Consider the following 23,176-nt stretch of genomic DNA (forward strand, 5'->3'; position numbering starts at 1 on the left):
CTTACAGAAATGAGGGCTTTTTTTTTGTACAAACCATAGTGTGCAATGATCTTGGCATCAAATGACTTTACAGACTGAAATGGGACAGAAATCATAAAAACAGAAGCAACAGTTTGTTTGCCTTTTCCAGAAGCCCTCCACTGACAGCTCCAAATTAGAGCTTTAAAAAAATGTCCTATGTAAAAGTAGTGCAAGGTCAAGATTTTGATTTCTGTCATTTGATCTGTTTTATGGAATTATTTTCTTTTTCCTCAATAGAATGTAAATATTACTTCTGAAGATTTGCTAACATGAGCCTTCTTTAGAATGTATATTAAAACTATTAGTGTCTGTTCTCTAATGGTGGGAGTTACAGAAGACTGTATGGAGGGTTTATTTAATTTTTTACAGCTAGTTCTGTAGGAATGTGGCATTGTAGGAATGGCCTACCTCCAACTACACAGGAGTCTGTAGATATCTTTAAAAGCAGTGAACACTGGATCAGTTCTAGAATAAGAAGGCAGGAAATCCAAGGATGGATATGGCTTGTAGTGTGCAATTTATTATATAGACATCCATAGTTTCCACTGTTTTTACGATATGCTCTATTTTTTCTAAGCAGGTTACTATAGCTCTGAAATTCAATTTCTGTCAACAAGTTCCTAAAATCCCTTGCTAAAACCAGTACTTCACTTTACAAAATTTTTCTGATAAATATATTATTGGCATGAGAAGAGCCATGCTGGGTCATAACTGAAGTTCATCAAGCTCATTACTCTGTGTTTACTGTTGTCAATGAATAACTTTGGGAGAAAATGTAAAAAATAGGGAAATCATAAGCCAAATTAGCTGTTGCTCATGGAAGCAGTCTAGCAGAGGAGGAAGCTGACTACAAAGTGAATGGTGGTGAGGAATAATTAGAGTTATGATCCTGTAATTCAGGAGAGAACACCTTAGGGGCGATTTAGGGAATAATGAGAGAGCAAGAGATGGAGGCATCCCTTAACTCTGTACAGAGCCCTGTGACACTTATAATTCTCTGCAATATCCTCATCTCAGATGGCCTCCTTCCTGAAACAGAACTCCTCCAGTTTCCCCTCTTTCTCAATATTTCTTTACTTTTTGAAACTTCCCATCTTCAAAAGTCATGCTGATACTCCCATCCCTTCCTTCTTCCCTCACCAGTAAATTCACTCCGGTGTCATCACAAAATTCAGCTTTGTGCCCCAGGAATGCAGGTAAGTTAGAGGTTTCTTTGTTTGCTTGTTTTCTTTTTTTTTTTTTTCTTTTTTTCCCCGCAGCCTTTGGGACAAGAAAATGTAATGCTTATGCCATTGATGAAACATGAACCAATTCTGAGAACAAGGATATCTGCAGCAAACCTTCTCCTGACTACCTGCCCCTACTAATGTTTTTCAGCGGGGTCTTGGGTGCTTGAACTCGTACAGGCTGGAAAGTGATGAAAGTGGAAGAGAAGTTGCCTTTTACAATCAATCTTCTGCTCTAATTTCCATTCATTTTCTGAGCAAAAAGCTGAGATCATACCAAACAGACATGATAGTGTTTTCCAGCTATGATTTGGGTTATTTATATCAGTTAGATTAGGATTTCAAACCATTTCACATGTAGCACAGTAGAGAAGATTTCTTTTACTCCTTCTAGAATGTGCAGTAAAATCCAGGAGCATTTCTGGAATAATAGTTGATAAATGATTGAAGCATATAACTGTAATTTTGCTGATTTAATAGTCAGAAAAATTATTTAATGCAATTTCAAAAATTTGCTGATATACTGAGTGACAGAAGATGACAAAGATGTTCCATATCTTAGCAATGAAAACTTGAGAAACATTTTTTTCAATTACTTTTTCACCTCATAGGCCTGATTTTGTAGGAGATGCTCAGCGCCACTGATTCCAATGGCAATGACTATTTCACTTCATTGGATTGAAGCCTGACCTGGTAAACTCTTCAGGGAGAGGTGATGATTTTATGCTTAGTACAGTCCCAAAATCACAGAAGGGTTGATGGTGGAAAGGACCATGTGATCCAACCCCTCTGCTCAAGCAGGGGCACCTGGTGACAGCAGGACAATGTCCACATGGTTTTTGAAGATCTCAAACTCTGTAGACTCCACCATCTCTTGGGGCAACCTGTGCCTGAGCCATCTTCACTGTAAAAAATTATTTTCTGACATTCATAGGGAACCTCCTGTGTTTCAGTTTGTGCCCACTGCCTCTGGTCCTGTCACTCTCTCTGTGCTCTTTGCACCCTCTCTTCAGGTATGTATATACATGATACAATCCCTCCTGTATCTTCTCTTCTCTAGGATGTACAGTCCCTGCTCTCACCCTCTCCTCATAAGAGAGATGCCCCAGTCTCTTCATTATGTTAGTGGTCTTTTGTTCAGCATTCTCTCTAGCACACCCATGTGTCTCTTGTACTAAGGAGCCCAGAACTGTACCCAGAACCCCACCTGTGTCCTCTCCAGTGTTTGGTAGAGGGGAAGGATCACCTCTCTCATCATGCTGGCATTACTTTGCCTATTGCAGCCCAGGATACCATTGGCTTTCTTTGCCGCAAGGGCATGTTGGTGGCTTATCTTCAATTTGGTTTTTACCAGGACACACAGATCCTTTTCTGCAGAAAGTTGGGTGACTCCAAGAATATACTGGTGCATGAGGGTTTTTCTTTCCAGATTTAGGAGTTTAGAGTTCTCCATGTTGAACTTCAAGAAATTCTTTTTAGACCATATCCCCAGTCTGTTGGAGTCCCTCTGGATAGCAGCATCTCTCTGGTGTATCACAGTTGTGTATCAGCAGCAAGCTTTCTGAACGTACACCAAGCTCCAAGTCCAGATCATTGATGAAAATGTTTAACAGGACCGGACAGAATCTTGACCCTTGGGGTACACTGCTAGTCCTTAGCCTCCATCTAGACTTTGTGCCACTGATCACCATGCCATGTCCAGGTCATGTGAGAAATAACCACAAGAAAAAACTCTTCCCATGGTAGTTTGTAAAATAACTGGGTTGTAGGCACCAGAACTGGAGAAACCCAAGGACATCTTCTTCATTTAAATGTAAGTATTTGCAACTTCAACTGGTCTGCAATATGGGTCATTCATGTTTTGGTGTTTTGTTTTTGCTTTTTAAATCTGTTGGATTGGAAACTGTATTTTAATCTATGTGTTTGATAAATAGTATATTTGGAGAACTCTGTCAGATGATTCATTCCTTGGAAGACTAACACTAACATTAATTTTGCTGAGATATATGAGGGGAATCAATAACTGTAGAGCTTTCTTTATACTACAAAGAGTTAAGATACATCATAAGTGCAACTGTAAGCCATACAGTCCCTCCACTTCCTGCTTCTAGTAAAATGTGATTTTTTTATGAGGAGAATTGAAGTGACACCCCTGGTGTGCTTGATTTTTCTTTCAAAGTGTCAAATAGAATATATAACAGAGGCATCCTTGCCTTTCCTTTTTGGAGGTGCTGATCTCTCTTCCAGTTGCTGGTGTTTGCGAACTATTTTTCATGAATATGGTATTGTGGTATTTCTAATCATTTTAGGATTTAGTTGAACTTAGACAAAAGTGTTCTAAGGTTATGGGGGATTGCCAGGCAGACTGATAAACTGGTCCCCTGTGCCTATTTTCCTCATTTTTAAAATCATGCTAAACCAACCTTTTTTTTTTTTTTTTGGTTGATTGATTCTAATTTCTTAGATCAAGATTATATTAATTTAAATATCTTCAGAAGAACAGAATTGTTGTACAACTAGGACCCGAAGTTGTTATTAATCCCAGGCACATAACCCGAATATGCGCATGAATAAGTCAGTAGCTGCATGCTTGTGCACGCACACTCTCTTATTCCCCTTTTCTTTTTAGGATTCATTTTCTTCAGCTTAATTTGTTTATGTTGTTTCAATGTTTTCGCTGATTGCTAAAAAGAATGATATGAATATACACAATGGACTTGCCAGGTACAAGAAATACATACATGCTTATATTCTAAGGCAGCAAGTGTTTTCTATAAAGTCTCAGTAGTCAACAAAATAAATGTAAAATGATGTGCTTTTTGCTGCTGTCTTTTTGGAAAAAAATGTGGGTCTTATTTATTTATTTATTTCTCCATTTATTAATACAGTATCTGCAAAACACCTGCAATGGCAGCTTTTTGGCAGCTTGACTGGCACCCTGGTTTCTATGGTAACTGAAAAAAGGAACTAAGTGAAATGAAAGCAGTGAATGCCTCAGCTTTACTGGTAGCAGGGAAAAAAAGGAGGCCTCATTTGCATTCTGGTGCATAAATCAGCTAAGTGATGTTTCCTGAATAATTTCTGGTGGCTTGAAACTCCACATTCATGTGGAGTTTATATTTTTTTATTAGGGAAAAACTGAAATTCTCCATAGCAGTGTATCAGTACAAATTAAAGGTGGGGGAAAACTACAGATGAACAACTGGAATTTTGAGTTAATCGCTCTGCTTACTCTAAAAAGAAATAAAAGGATTATTAAATTATAATTACAAAACCAGTGGAGTTGGTTGGAAAGTTTTCTTCATCTGTGACACAAATATGTTGTGTTGAGGAAACAGCTGCTACACTGAGTGAACCATTTCTAAACAAACAGCTTAAGAAAAGAGAGAAATCTAAATGCAAACAAAGCTCCTTTTAGTATCTTCTACAAGTCCCTTGACAATAACACATTCCAAGGGGATGTGCATATTCTCTGACTGTAAGACTTCTGCCCTTTGGTTTACTACTTTCCTCCATACAAACAGGGCCTTAATCCTGAGGCTTTGAAGTGTATTCACTCTTACAAAAGTGAAAACTAATAAACATATACGTCAAAGTTCCTTACAAATTATAGCAAAAAATGTACTTTTATATAGAATTAATGAACAGTGTTCCTAAAGTGGTTTGAAGGAGAATTATCTTCTTTTAAGAGAAGTATCTTAATTTTATAATTCAGCTATCAATTTGTGAGAAATCACCTTGAAACAAAAATAAAAATTATCTAATATCCTTAAAACACCTTTTTGGCTTTAATTTTAGACTGTCCATTAAGTATATGTCAGAAGTCCAGAACTGCTTACTAGTCCACTATTCCCACCCTTTCAGGACCAGGTTTTGGGCTGGCAGGGCAAATCCAAACTTTTGGTAGAGTTTGGAAGAATCAGGCACAGATGAATCCAGGGGTACAACAAACCAAAGGGCACCTCAGCTACTCCCAAGGTCAAGGTTCTAAGCCTAAAATACAGCCCCACTGCAGGCAGGAAAGAGAACAAAGTCATGGTGGCTGCAGAGTTCATTGTTTTTACCTCTCCTTTGACCCAAGATTGCACCTCACAATAGAAGCAACCCCTTTAGGAGCTCCTTTGCAAGGACTTTTTCAGCAACAGAAATTAAATTCCGATTCCTCCTGTATGTGTTGAACTCATCAAGACCAATTCCAGTGATTCCCCTAGAAAACATTCCAAGATTTTATTTCTTTATTGTTAAGCAAGATGATTTCATCTGAATTTTGTGACATTTGATACTTTTGTTGAAGCCCAGTTTACTGGAGTCATGACATTACATGAAAATGTTTGCTTTAATTTTTTTAAAGGAAATTTAAAATATCTTGGTTTGAAAATATACAACTTAAAGACCTAGAATCCATGAAGTAAATAACAAGAAAAAAAATGTATCTTGTCTTTCAAGATAAAAGCATGGTTGTTTTTGAAAGCATTCTGAGTCTGTCTTATCATGCATGGCTGTAGAGGATTAACTTATTAAAGAAGAACTACTAGACTGAGGTTTTTTTTGAGAGAGTTTACAATTTCTTTTAGCTGTGTGAATATATGTAAAATATAAAAATATGCATTCAGACATTTTTCTCAGAACATGCTTAATTACATCACTATTTTACAGTAATATGAACACTGATGACTTATTCGCAAAAATATGTTTCATTTTAGGTATATAAATGCTCTGATAGGTATCAGCAAAGAGCAGATGGCTTCACAAAAGACGTTTGAAAGCTGCCTCCCTCCTGCCAGAAGCTTTTCACATACTCACTTTGTCTGGCTTCAGTGGGGTTCCTCAGTGGGAGAGAGCTCTCTCTCTGCCTGTCCCACTGCTTGTGGAAGTACAGTCACATAACCAGTTCTGCTCTGATTAATGAGTTTTATCAATTCCAGTGGCTACAGTCCTTTAGGAAGACTGCCTGCCTGTGGCCAATTCTGGAAGGATATACACTCAGAGCATTAGAGCTGGATGGATAGTTAGACAAGATGTTGACAGTGCATAAGCTCTAGAGGATAGCTCCCAGGAAATAACTGGAGTTCAGTAACTCCAAGGGGGTAACCTTAAGTCATCGATGTGGCACCAGTGCTAGGGCAGAATTGCTGTGACTACTGAGAGTGGTGAGAGTGGTGAGAGTGGATTTTTAGCAAGTTGTCCCAGGTCCAGTTTGCTTCAAATGGTCTCGTCCACTTCAAATGAACTGTGGCAGATGGCAGAAATCTCACAACGCCTCTTCCAGTTGGAAGATCTTTCTGGGTTATGACACTAAGCACTCATACAGACCCTAGAGTCTACAAAATATAAGCATGCAAAATAATCCAAAACCTATAGGACTTTTTGGTTATAGTCACTGTGTGATGGAGCAAACTGCCAAAGTCAGCCTTAGCCTTGTTAATTAGATTGCTCTAGGGCCAACGACATAATCGTTTCTGTCTTCTTTCTTTCAGAGGATTTTCATTTTTATGTTGCAATGCTTTAAACATTAATACCACCACTGTTTTTCATGGTTAAGTTAGCTTTTACTAAATTTCACAATTCTAGAATTTTGGTTTTAGTGGATGAACACTATGGATCAACTGTCTTATTTGACAAATAGCTGCAATGATGTTCAAGCAGCTCATTATTTGACCAGCTCTTCTATTGCTACAACAGTAGGAAAACAGTATAATACAAGTGTTGATTGACAAATTGGATGGATTTTTTTTTTTTCTGGAGAAAGAAGGATATTTTCTGGCAAGATATTACTAATATAAGGAACTCATTTCTTTCTTTCTTGCACATTGTAAAAGACAAATCTGTCTACTCCTGCCTGCCACCCCTTTGGAAAGAAAATTTTGAGTGACAGTGTTTACCTCCTTGGTTCTCTTTTTCTTAGTTTTTCTAGTGTAACACCAGGAACTAGTTCTGCTAGAATTGCTAACATATCAAATCCTTGAATAGCTTCAAACAGCTACAAATTATGTTCTAAAAAGGGAGAGAGAAAAACTCTTTTTCTTTCCTCAAAGCAGGGAGGCCTTTGCCTAAGACTGTGAGAGTCTATGGAAGTATCATGAAGCCAGGGAATCCTCCATATATTTTTAAATGAACACAAACATATAATGATACTGTGATCATCCATGTATAACAAGATGGACCTTCTCAATAAAAGCATCTGTAGGCATTCTGTTTCAACAGCCCTACAAAAAATGTTTCCCTCCTTCTTCCAAGTGGAATAGAAAACTTGTGTTTCTAAATGGGAGGTCCCAGACATCAAAATCACAATAGCCTTTCAATAAGTTTTATATTTCTTTAATTGTTGTCTCGGAGAAAACAGGCAGTCTATGATGCTGGGACAACCTGAATTTTCAAAGTGGGAAGCATGAAAGCAGTGCCAATGCATTCATATGAAGGCGCATATATAAAATGCATTTATTTGCTGAGACAGCATGTGTGACGTGGTATGCACAAACACATGATGTCATGGAAATGTAAGTGTTCTGCATGACTAGCCATGCTTTTAAGTGATGTGGCTCATTCCACCTTTCTTTTTTTGTATTTCTTGCTCTATTATAAGCCATGAAAACTTCCTCTCTCCTGCATCTTCAACTTCATCATTGTGCTCTGAGTTCCCTCAGTGTTTTTATTCACCAAGTACCAGTGCATTGTGCTGATTTCCTCATATTTCCTCAATATCTTATTTTAAACTTTCTGCTGGGGTTATCTCAATACTCAGGTTATAACATTTACTGTCCTCTTTTGTCTCAATCCCCAAGGAAGTTGATTCTTTCCCCTAAGAGTGTGAGAGAAAATCACCATTTGTTTATATTCTTTGGAGTGTATTTCATAAGGGATATTCTGTGACAGATTTATTTTGCCTCATATCACAGTTCAAGCTCCTAAACAACCTTTTGAAGAAAAAGTGGGATTTGATAGGTTGCTATACAAATTGTAGGTATCAGTCTCACGTTTGTATTCCAAATTTTACAACTCAGAGAATTAACGGGAGAAACAGCTGAGCCTTGCAACAGATGTATAGCAACTTACTCACCAAGGGTCCCTTCAAAAAAAAATTAAACAATATTTTTCACACCTAGTTGATAAAAATATTGGTTTCACATCCTTCCCTGAATTTAATTCAATTTTGTGAAACAACAGTTTAGTTTAAATACATGGCTCCTTTGGGGTAAGAAGAGGGAAGGGAAAATATTTTAGATTTTTACACTCAAGTTAGTGTATAATTTACATTATCTGGTTATCTTGTTGCAACTGACGACAAACTCCACTTGGGAAAGAAGGGATAATTTGTAGAAGTTGTAACTGAAGGTAAAAAGCTGGCATAGTCTTAATTGTAAACAGCGTTGTTTGTATGCCATATTTAAAATACATAGCCTCTTCTACCATTGAGTGCATGATCCTGTACCTCCTGTCCCTTAATACTGAAAGAGAGGTTTTATTTTTCATCTCTGCCAAAAATAGTTGTCAATTTTGTTTCTTGGGGTATAATTTCCATTGCTTCATAATCATAATTATTCAAGTGACAAAATGACTCCTTTTATTATTTCTTTGATAAATCATATATGTGGTCTTAAATGGCATACAAATCACCAACTTGATAGCTGTAACAGATATGAACTGAAAACCTGGAGTTGAGATTTCTCTAAGTTTGACCCAGTTTCCACACAAGTTGTTCTTCAGCCTATCAACAATATTTAGAAAAATCTTGGCAGTAGTCATGAACCATCTATGTCATTAACACTTTGACAACTGACTAATCAAAGAAAAAAAACTAACAGGATGCATAAGAATAAATCAATGCCTTTGTTTCTTCTACTCAATTATCCTTATTCCAAATGTAAGATCGATTCAGCTTCAAACAAGACTGTAAAGTTTTTTTGAACAAAACTTGCTCTCCAGAAGATGAGAAAATGTGCTTATTTTCTAAGATAACAAACTAGATTTGGTCTTATTTGCAATTACAGATAAGCTTTTGAATATGAGGCAGCTTTTGGCTTTCTTCTGGGTCACATGGCATGAACACCTCAGTTTCCACATGAGAAACTCCACCTTCATTGTTCAGTCTCAGCAGGGAGAGCTAGAGATGATGATTTCATGAATGGCATTGCTCAGCTGCTTTGCAGCTGGCAGAAAATTGGGTTGTCCTTTCTCTCTGCCTTACTTTCTCTTCCTTGTAAGCAAGTAGTAACACACATGTCATTTCTGGAAAGTCCAGTTGTTTAAAGTCTGTGGTGCTTATTCTGCCCTTTCTCCTCCTAGGAGAGGTGAGAGGCACCTAGAACATAAGTTGTCTATTGCCATCTACATTTTCAACTCATTTCTCTCTCCCATGAAGAATCAAACATAGAAGATGCTCCTGTAACCACTTTTACAGCTTCCTTTGGAGGCGGGGGGAGGGGAAGTCTGTAAAATCTTCCAAGCTGTTGTTGAATTGCTGGACTGCCTGGGCGCTGCTATATTTCTTTTCTATGCTTTCAGTAGAATTGGGAGTATTACCTTGCAATCTCATGCCTTGAATGCTTCTGTTACTCAGTAGCCGTACCCAACAACAACAAAAAAAATCAGTTTAGCTTATACTTATTTTAATCTTTCTGTGGCAACACTACTTTGTCAATAGCCAAGCACATCAAATCTAGCAGATTTGTCTTTCTTCCTCCTGTTTCTACTGCACGACTGGTCTGACCATAAGTAAAGTAGGTAGCTGCCTGGGGCTGTAGGGAATGAGACTCCTGTTCTTGCCCTGAAGCTTATGCTGCCTTTTCCAGATAACTGGAAATCCCCCAGTTCGGTGGGAGTGCTGCCCTTCAGGGAGCATGTGGTGGATCCTGCACCAGTGACAGCAGAATCAGCAAGCTTTGATTCTTGTCTCTGGCCCCCATGGCAGGCATCGACCAGAACTGAAGTTTATTTTTGCTCACAGTACTCTAATATCTCTGCTATCTTCCTTGACAAAGAGCAATAGCTGTACTCTATCCTGGGACTGTATTCAAACTTCCCTGTGTTGTGTTAAGTAGGTCAGCATTTTGATTATTTTTGGAGACTTTGTTTTTCATTTGTTTATTCACCATATTTCATTATCCCTAAAACAAGGAAGAAAGCTCCCTTAGCAAAAGTACAGTGGTTTTTTGCAAATAAAGGAACTTGAGACAGGAGCTTAGTTTGAAAAGCTTCTGTTTATGTTATTTTGACAATCTTACAAACCTTAACGATATTATGGATGCGAGGATACTTATAATTGTGACATTTATATTGCTGCAAATGGTTGTGTACAAACATGCATACATACACGCATGGATATATATATATATATACATACACACATGGTTATTTAATCAGGATGGCAAATGGAGAGATAGAATACTTTCACAAGCAGCTGTAAGTGTGGTAATACGATTCTTGAGAATAAAAGCATTACAGATTCTTGCAAAACTGCAATTGGAGTGGAGCAAAATGCCAGAGATTCTCCTCTTTCTTTTATGCTTCTATTTATTATGTGAAATTACACGATCAGGATCAATTATTAGTATCCTAAATTGGCAAGACTGCATGATGAAGGAGAGGGCCAAGAAAATACGATCTTTAGAAGTGTAATTAGAAGTACTCTTCGTGCAGCGTTTGGTATCCTGATCAGAATATTTCCACCTCAGCTTTGGGTTGTGTATGGAAACGTGGGACTTTTTTGCCCCGGCTTACATCGTGCTGTAAAAATTGTAAAATCTCAGTGTAAAGTTGATTAAAAAAAATCCAACTTGCTCCATTCTTTTTTGAGAAAAATCAAATAAAATTACATATCCCTTCATACTTCTGATGAAATTCCACTATCATAATGAGTTGTATTGCTGATGAGCTACATTTAATTTCAGTTCTATGGGCTCAGTACTTGTTAAGTTGCTCTGTTAAACCACTGCAATCCAACATAGTGTTTGTAATTTCAAATACTTTCAGTACCAGATTAGACTTTTCTATCCTGTGTTCCACAGCAGGTCACGTAAGAATAATAATAATAAAAAAGCAATCAGATGTGTTGTTAGTGTGCTTCTAAAATACTTCTGACTTTTTTCTTTTTGTAAAAGGGCATTATATGTTTACCATCCACACAGTTATATCCCATCCTGATACAGCATTAGGCTGCAAGCATCTGCAGAGATTGGGTTCATTACTGGAAAGAACAGACTAGGCACAGTTAACCAAAGAAACATTTTGGCTATTCATTTAATGTCAGGTCTGACAGGAACTTTTGATGATGGTTGTGGGTACAATATGACAATTGTGGCACAGCCTTTTCAAGAAGAATTGTGAAATGCTGTTTTGGATGCACAGCCTCTCTGCTAGATTAAATGAAGACTGAGTGTACCAGCAAAAGGGCATCTTCCCTGCAATTTCATATTGAAGCTGTCGATAAAGACCACTAAAAGAGTGAGAAATGCTGGAGACTATTGTACCTGAAAAGGATAGGACACTTGGCTACATTGTCTCCTAACTTTTATCTGTTTCATCAACTTAAACAAGGGAATCTTAAAGGTAGCAATCACAGGCTTTTAAAAATGAGTGTTGCATGTATTTTTAAAAGGATAGTTATATACAGTTTATGAAAAAAATACTCTTTTTGCTTGAGATAAGTCTTTTCATCAGTATTGGGCTAGGCTCATTAAAGTTTTCTTGAGTCCATTTTGAGGCTAGATGTAAGAAATATTTTTCTATCTTAGAGCTGGCAAGGTTGCTTGGGCTACAGACATCCCTCACTTCAAATGGTATTTTCTATTGTGCAAACCTGTAGTTTACCATCTCATGAATGACTCTCATTTCAAAGTTCTCACTGTACTGTCTTTTACTGAATGCTAAGTTGGTAGATGCAACCCTGTTTGAACTTCTGGAGGAATATTGGAGGAAATATTGACTGATAGTGGTATGCAGATTTTCAAACAAATAAGTCTTTTAAAGCTACTGCACTAGGAAGACATTTCCTTAACAATTCAGAGTACTTGGATACTGTTTTAAAAATTGCAAAGTCTGCAGTGAAGCATAAGGAAAACTTCTCAACGTGTGTTACAAAAAAAGTCATTTGAAAACATCATCTCTCTAACCATTTAAAATAAGCGAGCAATGGAATTCCTCTGATGCACTACCAGTTCTCGAGTAGTAAGAAATAAAGATGAGTGGAGAAAATATTGTGCTAATAACAGTGTTTCCATTGAAAATGCTATCAGTAGTATCCACGTAGTGTCAACAACTTGAAGTGTAACCTTCAAAATGCAGCAAGAATGCATCCTTATCCCCACATCTGTCCAGATGCTCATTACAGCACAATGATCCCTTTACAAGTATTCATTGTACCATAATGAGCATTACAACTCTCCTGCAAAGAAAACGCATCAGATAAGGGTGTGGAACAGCACTGTAACCTTGTCTGTTTGTACTAGGTGATGGGAATGATACAGAAACTGTTTTTGCAGAACGAAGGGGCAGCTGTGTAACAGTGGTTATGCCAGAGAGTCTGAAGCCTTCCAAGACATTAATCTGTTTTATAACATTTTTGAAGACCCATATGAAATCATTTCTCTGTGAGATAATTCTGCTTGGTTCAGAAATAGGGGCCTATGAAAAAAAATGGAATTTCTGGTATAAAAATACTGAATTTTGATCTGTAGTGAGTTTATTGCAGATGAGGAGGAGTTTGCTTAACAAGGCAAATATTTTTTCCAGAGTAAAACAGAGCCATTTTGTCTACTGGATTTTCTGATCTGTAAGTTAGCCAGTCGAGGCACATTCTTACATGAAGACATTTTTAGAGACCAGAAGTGATGGTCTGTTACCATCCAAAGATACATCAGTTTTCATAATTTAAATGCCAGCTGGACTTTCCTCAATCAATCCCAAGGGTATTGAAGCTCAAATACATTTTATGTATCCTCTTATAGGCTTTTCTAAGGGGACCTACCTATTCTCTGTGTAAATGCCTCATCTACATTGTCTTTGCAGGCTACAAAAGGAGAACTTTAAGCCTTATATTTACTAATATTTTTGAAATAGGAATGTCTGAGGCCTTCTTTGTAGGTGTTTAGGTATGGAGGGTGGCTTGTACATACAGAGCCGACCTCCTTTGATACACATTAGCCACATTCACATTATCTTATTTGAGGGTCAGGACCCATAGGGTGGCCATTAGTTTTTAATAATTGTATGTTTTTCTTTTCCATTCTTTTCCATTTGAAGTATCCCCATCCCACCAAAGTAATGCAGAAAATGTTTCTCATGTCCTGAGGTACCTAGCATGAAGACAAGTCAGGGTGTTGAAAGGACAAATCTTTCCAGGAAATGGGCGTTCATGGATTGTTAGTCTGTCCAGAGCAGTTTCTTTTAGTTTAGGCCAGTCTCTCTCTCAGAGACAAGAAGATAAGTAAGGTCAGAATGTGGCTATACTGGTTTTAGCTGCGTTGGAGTTAATTTTCTTCCCAGTGGTGAGTATGGGGCTGTGTTTTGGATTTGTGCTGAACACAGGGTTGGTGACATACAGATGTTTCTGTTATTGCTGAGCAGTGCTTACAGAGAGCCAAGGCCTTTTCTGCTTTTCATACTGTCATGCTGGTGAGGAGACTGGGGATGCATCGGAGGAGAAACAGCAGAGATAGCTAACCCCAACTGACCAAAGGGATGTTCCGTACCATATGGCATCATGCTCAGTATATAGAGTGAGGGGAAGAAGGAGAAAGGGGGTGACATTTGGAGTGATGGCGTTTGTTTTTCCAAGTAACCATTACATGTGATGGAGACCTGCTCTCCTGGTGATGGCTGAACATCTGCCTGCCTATGAGAAGCAATAAATCGATTTCTTATTTTACTTTGCTTGTGTGCGTGGCTTTTGATTTCCCTATTAAACTGCCTTTACCTCAACCCACGAATTTTCTGGCCTTTACCATTCTGATTTTCTCCCTGATCCTGCTGGTAAGGGACTGAGCAAGTGGCTTTGTTGTGTTTGGTTGCTAGCTGGGGTTAAATTACATCAGTGCACAAGGGAGACCCAGCAGCTCCTTAGGGATGAGTAGCCAGAAAAACAGAAAATGAGACAAAGTGAAGGCCCATGGAAAGCTAAGCAAAGTGACTTGCTTTACTTGGACTGTGGGGCCTTTCAGCTTCAATAGGAAGGAGTCACTCTCCTGAGGGCCTGGATGAGTGCCTATGTAAGCCAAAGCTGTGCAGAAAAATGTATCCAAATTCAATCTTGCAATATTTGTGGTGGTACAGAAAAGGAAGTAGCAGGCTTGGCTTCTTTTAACCACGACTGATATGCTCTTCAGAAAAGATGAATTGTGCTGAAAAAAATGATTGTTAGGAGTTCTCCCTGATCCCCATCAGCCAAAAGACAGATGCAAAAAGAACCAGTGAGCTCAATGCTGATTATGTGATCCTTATTGCTTACATACGGAGGTGTACAACCATGACATCACTTTACTTTCTGAAGGTCTCCTCTCCTGTTGAGTAATAATTGTTGTCTGATCAGTGTATTGATTGCAGAGCTCTTACTTGTTGGCCTATCATATACTTATCTGCCAATGTTATGTAAATAGATGGTGATTTATCTTGTTATCCAGTAATCAATAGCTGGATAAAGCAGTAGCTGGTCTTTTTTAAACACACGATGTTGAATGGAGTTGAGCTAATAAACCACATAACTCCAGTCAGTTTTCCAAGGTACCAATCTATAGGAAAAATACCACAGAGCAGAAATCAAACAGCATGAAATAGGATGTTCCAGTGTATTGAATCATTTCTCAGTACAGCATCAGTGAGATTTAGAATAGTAAAAAGATTTGTGTGAGTGTGGCAAAAAGAAATATTTTCATGCTTCTTTGGCCTGCATTCACAGTGTTTGACAGTCTGTTTATATTGCTTTCTTTACTCTATTGATTTTGTAAAGAAAGATCAAAATCTGAAGTATTGACCATGAACAAACAAAAGAGCAGTTATTTGAGAGTGCTACTCAAAGATATTTCTTTTAAACTAAATCCAACATGGTTTTATTCATCAGCACATTTATGTTCATTTCTTGTATGAAAGATTTAAGCTGCTTTATTGGCAACACCTGTGAAGAGCAGATTTCAGGAATTCATTGAAACTAGGTGTCAAATTGTCCATTTACTGTAAATAAACAATCATGCTATGCTGACTTCTTAGGAAAGCCTGGGACATACAGGGTAGCTGATTTTCTGGGTGGATGAAGAGGCTGGAGGATGTTGTAAGGACCAGGATATGTGACATTAAGTAGAACTATGCATATAAAATTCACTGCATCATGCTAACAGATGACCTATAGGAATCTTAACTCCCTGGTAAATGTATACCAAGCATACTGGGCTGGGAGTCAGGGGAGAAGGGCTTTAGTACTGGTTTGATGACTAATCTGCTCTGTGACCTTGTGAGAGTCACTCCACCTTTCTTTTTTATGTGTCATTTTTTGTTTTATGTCATATGCTCTTTGCAGAAAAGACCTTTTGTTGAATCCAGGAAAGGACTAGGATGCCTGAGACCCTGGCTCCCAGAGAGGAAACCCTGGAATTAACCAGCCTTTTCTGGAGGAAACTCAGGGCCTATCTCAGAAAAAAAGATGGAGAGTCTCTGGTGGTACTGCTGTGCTCTCACAGCCCATACATGTTGAATTATTTCTCATGCATTAGCCCAGGAGCACACACAGTCCTTGCTGGATCAGGCTCCATGAGGTTCTTGTGATAGGTTTGCATGCAGACCACGTCAAGGAGGTCCCGGTCTCAGCAGAGGCCTTGTGGGAATATGGGAACACAGACATGAAGAAACAGTGGGATTTTTTTCCGGTTTCTCATGGAATTTAGCAGAACTAAGTGCATGACAGCTGCTGACTCTGGGTCACTTTTAGTCAAGCAGGATGATGAGACATTTTGGATCAGGAGGCAAGTAATGCAAAATACTCTAAGGAAAGAAGTGGAAGAATATTTTTAGATGGGGCACTTTTATTTGGGTATAGATTTTCCTAATTTTCAATTCACCTTAGGTACCTTCTTGATTAACTGTTTTTCTTGACTCAGGGTTAATTTGAATTCTCACTTGTATTTTACCTTAGTTCTGTGATTTGGTTCAGTGATTAAAAACCCAGTATGTTGTCAGTAGAAGCAAGTGGTAACCTCTGACCCAGTTGTAATAACAAACTAAACAATCTAACAGTAAATATTTAATTTCCCTCTTTTTAGACTTTTGAATTTTCAGAATAAATATATAATGGAATTAAGAAATTTGGAAATGGACTCCATGTTATAAGCCTGAGGAAGTGTTATGAGCCTCCCAGTCCTCTCTGTCAGAACGCACAAACAGTGGTAGCAGAAGTCATTGTTGAGTTTCCTCCAAAGAGCTGCAATGTGCAATGGAGTTACTCTTTTGAAAGCCCTGAGCTTACTAGTTGTCAGGCTGAGATCAGTGGCAGGGTCTGAATTTCAGCTTTTTCAGTTAACCCTGGAGCAAGCAAGTTGGATCTGTCTATAGTTTCTTATTGACTTCCACCAGACAGAAAATCTGAGAGATTCATGAATAGCTGTAAAATCTCCTTCAGAGACTTTTGTACACATCTCAGAAGCAGAAGCTATCTCCCACTCTGATTTTCCTGTAAAGCTCACCCTTGTGCAGGAAACAATTTAAATATCTGACTTGGTGTGAGTAGAAAGGAAGCTGCCAAAGTGATTTATGCTAGAGAAAAGGCAAAAAAAGTGAAATAATTACAGGAGATGTAGAAGGAATGAATAGATCTGAGAACATGTATGTATATGGTTTGACTTGGTCTGCCTTTAATTGCTTGTGATATCAGCGCAGGGAACTGGATCTGAGGTCCTTCAGGCAAAGCTGGTTCGCTTGGCACACTCGTCATCACCAAGATTAGTCTCTCCAAATAAAAGAAAAAAGGTGCTGTGCTTGCTTCCACGTGTTGAGCACACCTCTACAGAGCTCTAAATTTCAGGCTCTATAGAAACCTGAGCACTTTCTTGTCACCCGGCAATGGGGCTGCTGGGTGAGCCTGCCCTGCCCTGCACTATTATACACATAGTCTGGATATCCTCCATGTGCCTCCCAGGCAGTGCTGCAGCTGTGCATCCCCTGGTGTTGCAGGAAGGAGTGAGGAGTTGAAGTGGATCTCACCATTTCACTGAGTTGACAGCTGAGAGCTGCCCAGCAGAATCAGAAGGAATATCTTACTCAGATAGTCTATGTATGAATCTGCATTGATTTGTCTCATAGACTTTAACAGATTGCTCATCCCTTCAAGCAAAAAAACTATAGGTAAGATTTTCTGTTATTTTCTTTATTTTCTATTTCTATATTTCTTCATTCTTCACAACCTATATTTCCTTTTATGGCTGTCTTGACATAAGTGCCTTTTTAAAATGTTTTTTTTTTATTTTTCTAAACAATAACTAAATTTGTTTTCTAAATAATTCCCTGTGCTTCACACACTCCATCACAACCCAAATCTCAGCTTTTGTCAGAAAATTCTCCTTTCAAGGTATTTGCAATTCTAAAATTATTGTATTCCATAATGAAAACTGAAAGAAAGCAAAATCAATACAAGGGGAAAAAAGGTAATCTTAGACAAACAGAATTGTGCTTGATGAAATTACTTTCTCTGGTCAGGAAGAATAAAGGTTCATTATGATGGGAAAATGTATCCAGGTTCATATTTCCTCTTCTATTCTTACCTTAACTATCTTTGTGCTTCCTTTTATAGTTGCCTTTCAAAGCAGAGCACAGTGATTTGTTTTAGATTTCTTGCACATGGCTCTTTCTTTTCCTCTCCGTGATCCCTTGATGTACATCTCTGCTGTGAGATCTAGAAGGAATGAGCCCAGATCAGCAGTGGTTACTGGTTTCTTGAGGTCACAGCATGTAAAGAATGGTTTTAACAAAATGTCTGGTTAAAGAAAGGTCTTTTTCCTGCCTGCTGGAAAAGGCGTCTGCTTGCTGGAAAAGGTGTCTGGCAGGGACTCCATTTTGAATGCCTCTGTACACGTTTGATGGGAATGCAGAAATACAATATTATGCCCATCATAGCTCCTGGATGAGTTTTTACCTTCTGGGGCAGAGCAGACTTTTAAGTCCCTGTCTCCACTCAGCTTCTTTCTCCCACTGACTCTTGACATCAGTTGAAACCTCCCAGTTTTCACAAGCTCAGCTCCTGCATGTGCTTTTCTGAATGTGCATAGAGTAGAATCATAGGATACCCTGACCTGGAAGGGACCCACAAGGATCATGGAGTCCAGCTCCTGGATCTGCCCAGGACAGGCATTATACGGATGGAGGAATGGATGTCTATTACACTGCATTTGAACAGAACCTGGTGTAGAGTGGCCTGCTGGCATCAAAGAAGCACAGTTCAACATTGCTGCAAAGGAAAGAGACTTTCCAACCTGAAAACCTAATGTTTAATTGTGTTGTTAACATCAAGGAAATATCTCAGTGATTGCACTGATCTGAGTTCATGATTTGAAATTCTGCATTTCTTGATGCCCAAACATTTTCATCTCCGCATGAAGAATGTTTACATATGCTTTGCATGGAAAATTCTCACAGCAGGTGCAATACCAATTTCCACCTTTCTGTCTATGATTTACAGTAAAGAAAAAACCTACAAGGCAAAGGAAAATACAGTAATTAACTGGATGTTCTCCAGGGGCTGTCATATCATTTTCTGTCATAGAATGTGCCTGTGTAGAAATTAATTTCCTGCCAAGCAACAAACACTATTTATTCTATCAAATAACTTACACAACCTTTTTACATATAGACCAAGTTTTAGTTACTCTTTTCTTCAGCAGTTAGTCCTATCAGAACCAATCTTCCACTAGAAGAATTTTGTGGTCAGTCATACCTAACCAACTTGCCTTACATTCTAGAAGTGAAAATTTTTGAATTGTCAATTTAGAGTGTTAAGAGAAGAATACATATATTTTCATTATTAAACATCTCAATGAATTAAAGTGCTAATACAAACATCAGTCTCTCATATTGCTGAATGAAAATTTTATCTCTGAAAAATGCTTCCCGAGGGAAAGGAACTGGAATGCTTACCTGTCAGTGGTCATTAATGACAATGAGCATGCAAAGCATCTGCTTCACTTTTACAGCATCTCCATAAAGAAAAATGAAAAGTATCAACAGAAAAACATTAATAAACCAGAATTTGGTGTGGCCCAGTTACCTAATTTGCACTTTTGTCTGCAAATAGCTCTAGAAACCTCTGCTAGGTAAGATAGTGTATCAGTTGCCACTTCTACTGCTTCACCAAGCCTCAACAAAAGAGGTCATGCTCTGCTTCTTTCATCTGCCTTGAGTGTCTATCCCCTCATTTTTTACATAATTTTCAAGCCAGAGGCTCAGATGATAGCTGATATGGCTTATCTACACCGACTTTTCCCATTTTATCATCTTGGAAAAAAAAGTTCAGTTCAATCAAGAGATCTGTTTAGACTGCATTTTCCACAATGAATGAAATTCGCTTTTTCATGGCCTTTATCACTTATCAAGAGGTTTTTGGAATTAAATACCACCCTGTTCTCCCCATCCACCTCCCATATACTGTGTTTTACAGCTGGTGACCATACCATGGTAAGGCCTGAGTTTAAGTGATCTGCCCAGGACATGCATTATACAGATGGAGGAATGGATGTCTATTACATTGCATTTGAACAGAACTTGTCCAAGTTAAGATCTTGGTTAGCTTTAGCTCCTCTCAGTGCCTGATGCAATACCTGCATTGGTGGTGCTGAAGACATTTTGTTTCGTGTGCTAGTTTAGCTCTCAGTGAGAAATGTCAGATTCAAAATTTTACTAAAATGAATGTAGGCCACAATTCTCCTTTGGAAAGCTTGTTCCAGCTGAATCCATAACTTAAGTTTTCATAAAAATGAGAGTTAAGTTATGAACCAACCTGGCCCACTTCTACTGATCTCTTAGGGTAGGAAAATGATGGTGAATTTACCTTAGCACTTCCTAAAAAATTAAACCATTTTAAAAGGCAATTTCATCTCAGCACAGATTTCATGTCTTGTAAATACAAGACCTTGTAGATACAGATATTTAAATCTTGTCCATCTGAGAAATTTATAATAGCATTTTGCAGGTTGCCAGTACTGCTGACACTAGTTCTAAGGGGATACTAGAATTCCCACTATTCAGGTGAACAGCCTGTGAACTTGTGCCTTTACAAACATTACTTTACTATTCAGCATCTGAGTATCTGATAAGCAGGCTACTGGTGTACCATGAATTTACTGTTTTAAAAGTATATTTCAAATAATAAAACTACCTAGAAATATAAAATGTATTTCTCCTCTTCTGGCCACCTTCTTCTCCTTGGGAAAACACCAAAGAGGTTGAAAATATTGCTTTTCAGCCTATACAGTCATGAGGCTTTTCTATGTTGCTCGAAACTAATATTAATTGCAATCACACAGTTCCCTTCCCTCAAACCAAAAAAAGAATGATCCTCTTCTTTTCATGCTAGCATTTGACGTAGGCAGTACTGGTATGAAATTGTTGATGAGGTTCATAGGGAAGCAGAGAAAGTGAAAGAAGAAAATATTTTTTTCATTTCAACAGAACTCAGAGCTGAAAAAAAGCCATGAATATTTTTCCTCTGATGTACATGTATGGCTTAGTTGAATATGTTGCCAGCCTTGCAACATCATTCTTCCTTTCATGGAAATTGATAGAGAGTCCTCTGTACTGTTAGGATTGAGCTGTCAAGGGGTGAAGAGCTATGTCTGAAGACAGAAGAAAGGATGAACAGAAGACAATCCACACACTGCTGTGGAGGACACTGCAAATGCTGAAGTGTACCTGGGTGAGTAGGTGAGCTCAAGAAAGAGTAAACTATTTAGTCAAGGAGCTGTGAAGTGGCCTGGTTTTTGAAGGGCATTTGCAATACAGAAGCAGTTTTGGATTGAACAAAACATTTCTGTTCTCCCAGGGCATTCATGTTCTTCAGCTATTATCAGTTTCTGAAGACATTGATGGAAAACGGGAGTTAAGTGGGTCCACAATGGTGTCACCTCTGTAGTATTTTTTGTTTTCTTTGAGAATCAGCTCTGGAATCAGGGTAATTAAAAAATGTTTATGTTAGCTTTATAACCTCCTGTCTGGAGCTATGATGATTTCTCTGTAGCTGCAGCTCAGGGACTTGGGTTTAAAGTGTCTTACTGTTTTTAAGATAAGTCCCATGTACATTGCCATTAGCAACATTAGCAATGTCACATTGCATATCTATGGAGGAGATGCAAAACATAAGTGTGTGCTTAAGTACTTCTATGGATGGTGGCCAGTACACTCAACAATTCACATGCATAACAACCAACTCCTTAATGGTGCTCAGTCAGGGCTTCCTCCTATAATCTAAGTAAAGAAAATCAGAACAGAAACCAAATATCTCATACTTCAAAGCCTGTTACTTATTCTGTGGACTCAAAAACTAAAGTTCTCAGAAGATAAAAACCTCCTTACTAGGAATTTTTACATATGGACCACATTGAAGCTGTTGATCAGCTTACAGCCTCAGGACTTGGTATAATATGTAAGACTTCTCTTTCCAGTCTGTTTCTTTTGTCTGAGGGGATAAGGTCTCTATATCCAGTGTAATATTTGGCATCCTTGATGGCAAGTAACAGGATATCTGTTACTGAAGATATCTGAAGTAACAGGAGGTGCCTAGGTGTCTCAGATCCTATGTTTAGGTTACAGAGTAATGTCCTGGCTCTCCAATCTCTGTTGACTATCTCAGATACAGTAGGCACTTACACACCAATACCTTTATTTTAGAGTCCAAACATGGACCCCAATCCTACTCAGATTGTCTCTCAAAGACAGACACTGTCAGTCCTACAGAAGTGTTAGAGAGGAAGTACACAGCTCCCATTGAATCAGAAGAACTTGGCGTGACTACTCTTTTGAGGCAAATATACATAGCCCATGCACATTCAAAGATAAGATGAAATTCAATGGGGGTCCCAAACCGTGTGGTTGTGCTGTAAGAGGAGTTACACATGCTTTGGTATAGTGACTGTTATTAGCACCTAAGTCATGGGGGATTGTAACATGAACAGGACTCAATGTGGTCTTACGCTGCTTTTTCCTATATAGTCTTTCATTTTGTGAGGGAAGAAAGTGTATCACAAATCACTGCATAGTAAGCAAAAGGTTAATGAATTAATCTGAAGTTGTACAAGAGTAAACATGTAGAAGGTATGCCAAATGATGTTACTATCTATAATATTCAATGATGTTAAAATTCTCTGCATGTCTAGCAGTGAGAGTTGTAGAACTCTCATGTGTCTGTGGTATGTCTTCCTTAGCTATAAACACAGGCTTCATACTTATATGGATAAAGTCGAAAGGCTTTGTCCAATTGTTTACAATTATTTCTCATATCCCCCAAATTATGTAGAAATAATTTGAAATTCTAGAGTATTTTTTATACATGCGCTTGAACACTAATGGAAAGTGCATGGAAAGCACAAGGAGACGTATGTACTGAATTCTTAATCATCTTTATTCAATCAAAGTCCGTCTGGATTTCCCCAGTAGCAATTCAGCTTCATTGAGCTTAAGGGCAGAATTGATGGAAGAACTTTCAGTCAAATTTTCAAAATATTGCTAACAATAAGTAATAAAAATTTAGTAGCTTCCATACTTTCTTAGACTGTGACATCATAAACCTTAACACTCAGGTTTTTTAGGATTATTCTACATGAAAAGATGCATCATGGTACAGAGATCCTTAGGCTGGTGTCCAATAGCAGATTTGATTCATAATGAATCAAATGACTTGCTACAATAACTTGCTTATGCCAATGCTAGAACATTAGCTAATATCTCTATATGGCTCTGCACTTTGCCAT

The sequence above is a fragment of the Lepidothrix coronata genome, unplaced genomic scaffold (assembly GCF_001604755.1).
Source record: "Lepidothrix coronata isolate B3197 unplaced genomic scaffold, Lepidothrix_coronata-1.0 Scaffold5, whole genome shotgun sequence".
NCBI classification, from domain to species: Eukaryota; Metazoa; Chordata; class Aves; order Passeriformes; family Pipridae; genus Lepidothrix; species Lepidothrix coronata.